This window comes from Chenopodium album, chromosome 12 (genome assembly GCF_948465745.1).
Source record: "Chenopodium album chromosome 12, dcCheAlbu1.1, whole genome shotgun sequence".
In the NCBI taxonomy this organism is placed as follows: Eukaryota; Viridiplantae; Streptophyta; class Magnoliopsida; order Caryophyllales; family Amaranthaceae; genus Chenopodium; species Chenopodium album.
Window position 1 is genome coordinate 34,571,382 of NC_137845.1, and position 7,998 is coordinate 34,579,379.

The 7,998-nt window shown below is 41.9% G+C and overlaps 1 non-coding gene across 1 annotated transcript; it reads left to right on the plus strand.

Moving 5' to 3' along the window:
- Positions 1 to 876: 876 nt before the first annotated feature.
- On the plus strand, positions 877 to 983 carry LOC145573560 (small nucleolar RNA R71). The gene has a single exon (XR_014097547.1). It is a non-coding gene; the product is annotated as a small nucleolar RNA R71 (small nucleolar RNA).
- Positions 984 to 7,998: the final 7,015 nt, after the last annotated feature.

Genomic DNA, 7,998 nt, shown 5'->3' on the forward strand with positions numbered 1-7,998 from the left:
GCGTTTCGTATAGAGGAATCTGGATCAGGTACAGGTCCATCTTCCTTTGGCATGGGAGGTCCATCATAATGTTAACCACTCCTTAGAGTGATTGCATTGGCATGATCTGTGGGATGGATTGGTTGTGATGGTAGAGCTCCCTGCTGACGGATTTGTAGGGTAGATGAAAGTTGCCCAATTTGATTATCCATGATTTTATTATGAGCTAAAATTGAATCAATTTGTGCATCCCTACTCTCCATATGCTTTTACATGTTGGTAAGCATTGCTCTAATTTCTGTCATAGCAGGGTCAGAAGATGATGAGGGTTGTGCTTGGTTTTTCTGGTCAGAATTAGGATGGTAATATTTCTGTTGTGGTGGAGGTTGTTGTTGTGGTTGTTGTGAAGGTGAAGGGTTTTGTACATTAGTACTCCGGTAAGAGAGATATGGATAGTTCCGGTAACCAGGATTATAAGAGTTGGAATATGGGTTATTCTGCCTATAGGTTTGGAAGACATTAACTTGTTCCATGGAACTCCTACAATCTTGCTCCCAATGCCCTACAATTCCACAATTTTCACAAAAAGCTTCATTGTTAGCAACAGCAGAAACATTAGCTACAGAGTTAGGAGTAGTAGTAAGGTTATCTAATTTTTGACAAATAGACGTTAATTGAGCTTGCAAAAAGGATACGGAATCGACATTATGTTTTCCTTTATTTGCAAACCCTCTCGGATTCCTGTATTGGGAATCGTGTATTTCCATATCTTCAATAACCTGTCCTGCATCGTCCACGTTTAAATTCATGAATCTCCCACTAGCTGCAGAATCTAGAACCGATCTAAATGAATTTCCAAGTCCATTGTAGAAAGCTTGGATCAATTGCCACTGTGCTAGATTGTGGTGGGGGCATTCTCTCTGTAGGTCCTTGAACCTCTCCCAAGCCTCATATAGCGTTTCATCGACCTCTTGAGTGAAGTTCTTAATAGCACTCCTTAGTACCGCTGTTCTCTCTGCAGGATAATATTTATTATAGAAATTCAAAGCAAGAGTTTCCCAGTCAGTAATACCAAGTGCAGTTCTATTCAAACCATTAAACCATAATTTAGCTTTGCCACATAATGAAAAGGGAAAAAGAATTTCCCTGATTTGGTCCTGCGTGACCCCGGCTTGTCTAATGGTGTTACAATACTGGCAGAAATCTGTAATGTGAAGATTAGGATCTTCACCCTTAGCTCCACTAAATTGCTTCCTCTCAATCATAGTGATAAATTGGGGCTTGATCTCAAATTGAACTCCATCAAGAACCGGAATGGGAGTAAGGTGCGGGAAATCTGTGAGCTTCGGCTGCGAGTAGTCACTGAGCTTCTTTTGGGCCGTCATCTCTGATTCTGAATCTGAAGGAATTTCTGCGTCGCTAGAATCAGAGGGAAGGTCTCTTCAATTGTTGTCTTCCTCAGAACCCGCCAGAATTTGTCTATAAAGGTTCCTTTGCCTATGAAACGAGCGCTCGATCTCAGGACCGAATGGAATGTAACCTGATCTGGAACACCTGGGCATAAACAAGGAACTAAAAGACAAATATGAGAATTGCCTCAAAGAACTAATGTTCTCTGAGACAAGAGGGGGTAATCTAGACTACAAAAATAATCAGAAAATAAAAATAAGACCATTTCCCCGGCAACGGCGCCAAAATTTGACAGGCTCAAGTCGTATTCACCCAATCAAAAATAAAACCTAAATCCACTAACTATGTAGATAGGGAAGAAGGGTCGAACCACAGGGAAACAAGTTAATTTACTCCTAATTAATTAAGTGCAATCTAAATTATCAAGTAACAAATTGTTGTAAAAAGGGTAATTAAATACTAAAAGGTAAGAGTAGGAAGGGAATAAAAAGGGTATAAATCAATGAAGGGAAAACCTAGGGCATAGGTTCACTAATAAACAATATTCCAGGGCAAATCATAATAAGCAACCATCAAGCATCAATTAATCAGATTATAAAGGGCTTTCGCTACGTATTATAATCACAGAGTTAATTTACCGGTATTAAATCTCATCTCTCGAATCTCGACTTAACCATTTATAAATTAGTCTGCCTATTGAAATTAAGCCTAAACATCAATTCTCATCTGTCAAATCTCAAATTAATATTGCTAAACTCATACAATTAAATCTGGCTAAACCTAATTGCATAGCATTAAATCAATCAATAGGAAATCAATCAAGCATTGATAATCAACAATCACAAATTACCCCTTCATATTATTTATAAGATCCCCATAAACCCTAGAAATGAAACTACTCAAACATAATTAAATCTAAACTAATCAAAACAATAAAGCAAGACATGATGAAAGGATTAAAGAAAATAACTAAAATTAAAAGAGAAGAAATTGTTACCAAAAGAAATCTGGATTAAGGAATGGAGTTAAGAACAAAGTTGAGAGTATTTTTGAGAGAGAAAATATTCTAAGTAGAGAGAGAAAATCTAAAAAGAGAAGGTAATCAAAATTTCGTCCAAAAATCGTACTTAAACACCCCTAACACAAATCCTAATTGAAAACTAACAATCTCGACAATCAGGTCCTCTAAAAAACACGCGCCCGATCGGGCGAAGGGCCGCCCGATCAGGCCCGCCTTTTTTCTTTCGCCTTTCCTGACGCGCCGCGCCCGATCGAGCTTACGCTCACCCGATCGGGCGCGCCTTCTTGGTGCTGCTTCTTTGTGCGCGCCCGTCCAATCGGGCGCAAGCTTGCTCGATCGGGCCCGGCTTCTTCTTCGAGGCTTGGACTTCGATTAGGCTCGATTCTTCGGCCCAATCCAAATTTCCTCTTTGAGTCTTGAATACTCGATCCATATGCCCCGGTATCACATAGCGAGCCCTTAATCACCGGCTCCAACCAGTCCTGGGCTTCAAAGACGGTCGTGCCCTCCTAATGCTCGTAGTTGCTTCGTGAAAAACCCGAAAAACGCTCCAAATGTGCAATTTCTTACAAAACTCAAGCAAAACTACAAAAACACTAGAAAACACAAATTAGTAATAAAAGTGGCTCTAAAGAGCCAAAAACACCACTAATTATGACCATGGGACGGGGGTAAAACACTATATAAATTGGACATATCAGCCGCCTTACACATTCTAAGGCCGACCAGGAAGGCTTCGTACTCGGCCTTGTTGTTAAAGGCTTGAAATTGAAATCTCAACGCATACTCAAACTTATCTCCCTCAGGAGATTCACAAATGATTCCAGCGCCACATCCGGTCGCTGTTGCACTACCATCGACATACACCTTCCAGATCTGGTCTCCGGCCGGCTGTAAGTCCGGCTGTGTCATCTCAGCCAAAAAATCAGCAAAGGCCTGCCCCTTTATGGCTTTTCTGGGCTCGAACGTGATGTCAATGCCTCTCAGTTCTAAAGCCCATTTAAGCATGTGGCCACTTGCTTCTAAAGTTGCAAACGGCTTTGATCCGTGCCATTTATGGCACCTTTAGGCTATGTTTTCTTTATATTTCTATGCTCCTTTGTAGTCTTTTATGTCGAGTTTTTAGAGAATAATGTTCGATTCGCGTGTTTTTGTGTTAGTTTAGAGAAATGCATGCTTTTAATGGTTTTCTTATCATTTTATTCATTTCTCAGCTATTTCTCTTGCTTCTCCGTTTCTTTATCTTGTTTTGTAGGTACGTCGCAGGCTATATGCATGGGAATTGAAAATAGCACCCACTAGGATCAATATGCACTTTTCGGAATTGAATTTGAGTTTGAAACAAAGGAAAACGAAGGATTGCAAAGTATCAAATAGGACCTTTGTGCATTGTTTTAGTCATATCTCAAGTTCTACAGATCGGATTAGGGTGATTCAAGTTGGGTTGGAAACTAGACTTGAAGAGATTTCTAATGATAGGTTGCACGCCTTCATACAATTCTTAGATCGGAAGTTACAGCCTTCTGAAGTTGGCCCAGGAAAACTGCCGCGGGCGCGGGGTTGCTGCTGCTCCAAAACTGTCGTATTTGGGCAGTAAGCACCCGCGGTTGTCCCGAAGGCTCCCCGAGGGCGCGGGCCTTGGCCCCGCGGGCGCGGGCTTGGGCCGCGGGCGCGGATATTGAGGTGTCCGTTCCCCTCCGCGGGCGCGGCCGATTTCTCCGCGGGCGCGGGTTTCCGGGTCTTTTACGATTTTTAAGCTTTTTTTCTCCTTTTGTTTATATAGTTTTTGGTTTCCTTTATTCTTCATTCATGTAATTCTTTAGTTTTAGAATAGTTTTCTCTCTCTTAGGTTGAGAGCTTCTCTCTCTAGATTAGGCTAGTTTAGGAGTAGTTTTAGAGAGAGAAAGTGAAGAATTTCAATGGTGATTGAGAGATTGAAGATGCAAGTGTGACAATTGTGTTGGAGATCTTCTTAATTATCAATGAGCATTTCTAAACTCTATCTCATTCAATTGCTTTGTTTAATTTGATGTTTGTTTGGTTTGATTTTGATATTTGATGTTTGATTAGAGTAATTGTTCTTGATATTTTGTTGATTCTTGTTCTCTATAGTTGATAGTAGATTTGATGATGATGTTTCTTGAGTAGTTTACTTGCTAGGGTTTGGGTAAACATGTGTGATTGATGAATTGAGGTTGATTTGGGAATTTGAGTAGTTCTTGTGTTGTGATTAAATTGATTCATAGAGGTTGCATATTGCTTAGTTGATTGGAATAGCTAACCATGATTGCTAGCATTGATTGCATGATTGAATTGATTGACATGGCCACTTGATATTGATTTGATCATAATTGGTTGAGTATTTGATTATGTTTCTTCCTATTGTTTAACACTAGAGAAATCTATGTTAGAAAGTATGAAGATGATTAGTTGAATGCTCCTAATTGCTCCTACTATTTGTCTTTGCATTGCTTGGATTGCTTGACTCCCTAATTAGCTTGATTATCATGAATGCATGTTGATCCCCACTCCCTAGTGTTTCATTTGTTTGCTTGGTTTAGGAAGTAGAATAGCACTACCTTTCACCTTAGACTTCGACCTAGCTTAGGCGTAAATTAGAAATACTTGAACATAACCGTTCCTAGTGGTTCGACCCTTGACTTACCTCTATACTTGTATTTAGGTAGTTGAGTGATTATAAATTTGTTTAACAACCTAGTTTTCCCCACGTCAGGCTTCTTGAGTGGTTGATCAGTATACACCACTATTGAATGTGCCAGGAAGTACGACCGTAACTTTTTAGATGCCATGTATAATGCTAAACCAAACTTTTCAACAGGGGGATACTTAAGCTCGGCATTGTGTAGCACATGGCTGATAAAGTAGACTGGGATCTGGTGGTCGTCTCGTTCAACAAGCAGAACGACACTTAAGGAATGCTCTGAGATAGCAAGATAGATGTACAACTTCTTATCCTTGAGTGGACTGACGAGCTGAGGCAATGTATGTAGATGACTTTTTAACTATACGAATGCTTCCTCTGCCTCCTCCGTCCACTCAAACATAGCTTTCTTTTTGATGGTCTGAAAAAAGTATCGGCATTTGTCCTCTGATCTTGACAGAAACCGACCAAGTGCTGCCAAACAGCCGGTCAATCTTTGCACTTCTTTGATTGTTCTTGGAGACTTCATGTCCAAGACAGCTTGAATTTTTTCAGGGTTAGCCTCAATTCCACGTTGATCAATTAAAAATCCGAGAAATTTACCGGACTCAACACCAAAGACACATTTCTTCAGGTTTAATATCATCTTATGTCGCCTGAGTTCGGTAAATGTTTCTCGTAGATCCTTCAGATGGTCGGCCGGCTCTTTTGACTTGACAATCATGTCATCAATGTACGCCTCCATATTCCGGCCAAGCTGATCTCTGAAGACCGTGTTGACAAGTCGCTGAAATGTTGCAGGGGCATTCTTGAGGCCGAACGACATTACCTTGTAGCAATACAACCCTTGCTTAGTCACAAATGCGGTCTTTTCTTGATCTTCTTCCCATAGAGGAATTTGATGAAAACCGGAGTATGCGTCCATAAAGCTCATTAGGGCATGCCCGGCCGTAGAGTCAACCAAACGGTCAATCTTTGGCAAGGGAAAGCTATCCTTAGGACATGCCTTGTTCAAATCCGTATAGTCTACGTACATTCTCCAAGTTCCATTCGGCTTCTTCTCAAGTACTACGTTAGCCACCCAATCAGGGTAATAGCATTGCCGAATGAAACCGGCGTCCAACAGCTTTCTCACCTCAGTTGCGGCCGCCTGATTCCTCTCTTCTCCATGATTTCTTTTCTTCTGGCGGACATGTTTAACGGCCGGTTCACAGCCAACTTATGCACGGCCAAGTTAGGGCTTATGCCTGGCATTTCATTGACTTCGAACGCAAAAACATTCTTGAATTCTCTTAACAGCTGAACTAACTCGTCTCCAAGCAGACCCATAGCCTTAGTGCTAACACTGACGGTCCGACCTGGTTGATCGGGGTCAAGCACTACAGCTTGATGATTGTCGGCCGGCTGGGGTCTCAGCTCTTCAGGCCGGCTGACAGTCATTAGTTGCTATGCTTGGTCGGTCATGACCTGCTTTCGCTTCTGGCCGACCTGGTATGCTTGGAGTGGGGGTTCTTCCCCCTTCAACTCAGACGGCTTTCCAGGTCCGCAAGTCGTTGGCTTAACAGCTAACTAGTTGCACTCTTTTGCCATTTTCTGGCTCCCTTGAATCGAACCAATCTTTCCAGTCCGAACGCTCAAACTTCATCAACATTAAATGGGGGACGATCACAGCCTTTGCAGCATTTAGGGTGGGACGGCCGAGTATGACATTGTAGCCAGTCAATTCTTTCACTACCAAGAATCGAACGACCATATCCCTCCCTTCTCCTTTTTGCCCGAATCGAACTGGCAGATCTATCTGTTCGACTGGGTGAATGATATTTCCCCCAAATCCTACCTAGGGGTGAGTGATGTCCTTTAAAGCATCTTCTGGGAACTTTAAATTCTTCAGGGCGGACAGACTAATGATATAGGATGAGCTGCCCGTATGTATCAGTATTCGGCCCACTTTCAAATTAGCTATCTTCATAATAAACACCATAGGATCATTGTGCAGGGCTCTGACCTTCCCCCGGTCAACTTCAGACACGGTTACTTCGGGGAAAGGTTCAGCCTTCACAGCGCCCGCCTGCATCACCTTTTCCAAGTTCCAGGCGTTTTGCTTAATTCCCTTCATGGTGGGGCCGCCTGAAGCAAATCCCCCCATATCACGGCCACAAAGCCCGAATCGGTACTCTTCCCATCATCTTCTTTATCATTTTTCTTCTTCTTGGATGTGTTATCTTTCCGTGTATATGTGAACTTAGACTTCGTCACATAAGCATTTAGCATGCCCTTCTCGGCTAGCTTGTCTAACAATATCTTCAAATTGATGCAATCGTTTGTGTCATGCCCCACGTCCTTGTGGTAATGACAATACTTGTTTTTGTTCCTGTACTGAGCCGAGCCTCTTAACGGCTGGGGCTTTTCAAATTCAAACTTATCTTTGATCTTCATCAGGATGGAGTAACAGTCTTTGTTGAACTCATACTTGGGCTCGTACGTCTTGAATTTCTTTAATTTCTGCCGCTGGCCGTTGGCCACCCAGACTTCTTTCCTTTTGTTTCCATCTTTCTTTTTTCCAGCTAAGTCTTGCTGAGTAGATTGTTTCTTCTCAACTCCCTTGGCCGGTGCCTCTGCTTTTGTAAGAGAACAAAAGTCGGCTGCCTCAATATAAGCTTCGACTTCCCGCAGAACACCTGCGTATGTCCGAATCTTTTTTCTTACCAAGTCAAACTTAAAACCATTATGCTTTAATCCCTGGAGAAATTTAGAGTAAGCCATTTCATCCGACAGATTATGAATTTGGGCTTTTTCTTGGTTAAATCTCTGGACGTACGACCGTAGGCCCTCATTTTTTCTTTGGACAATTGTTGCCAAATTAAGACTTGTCTTTCGAGGTGGTATGTTATAAGAGAAATTTCCCACGAACAGCAAACTGAGAGTG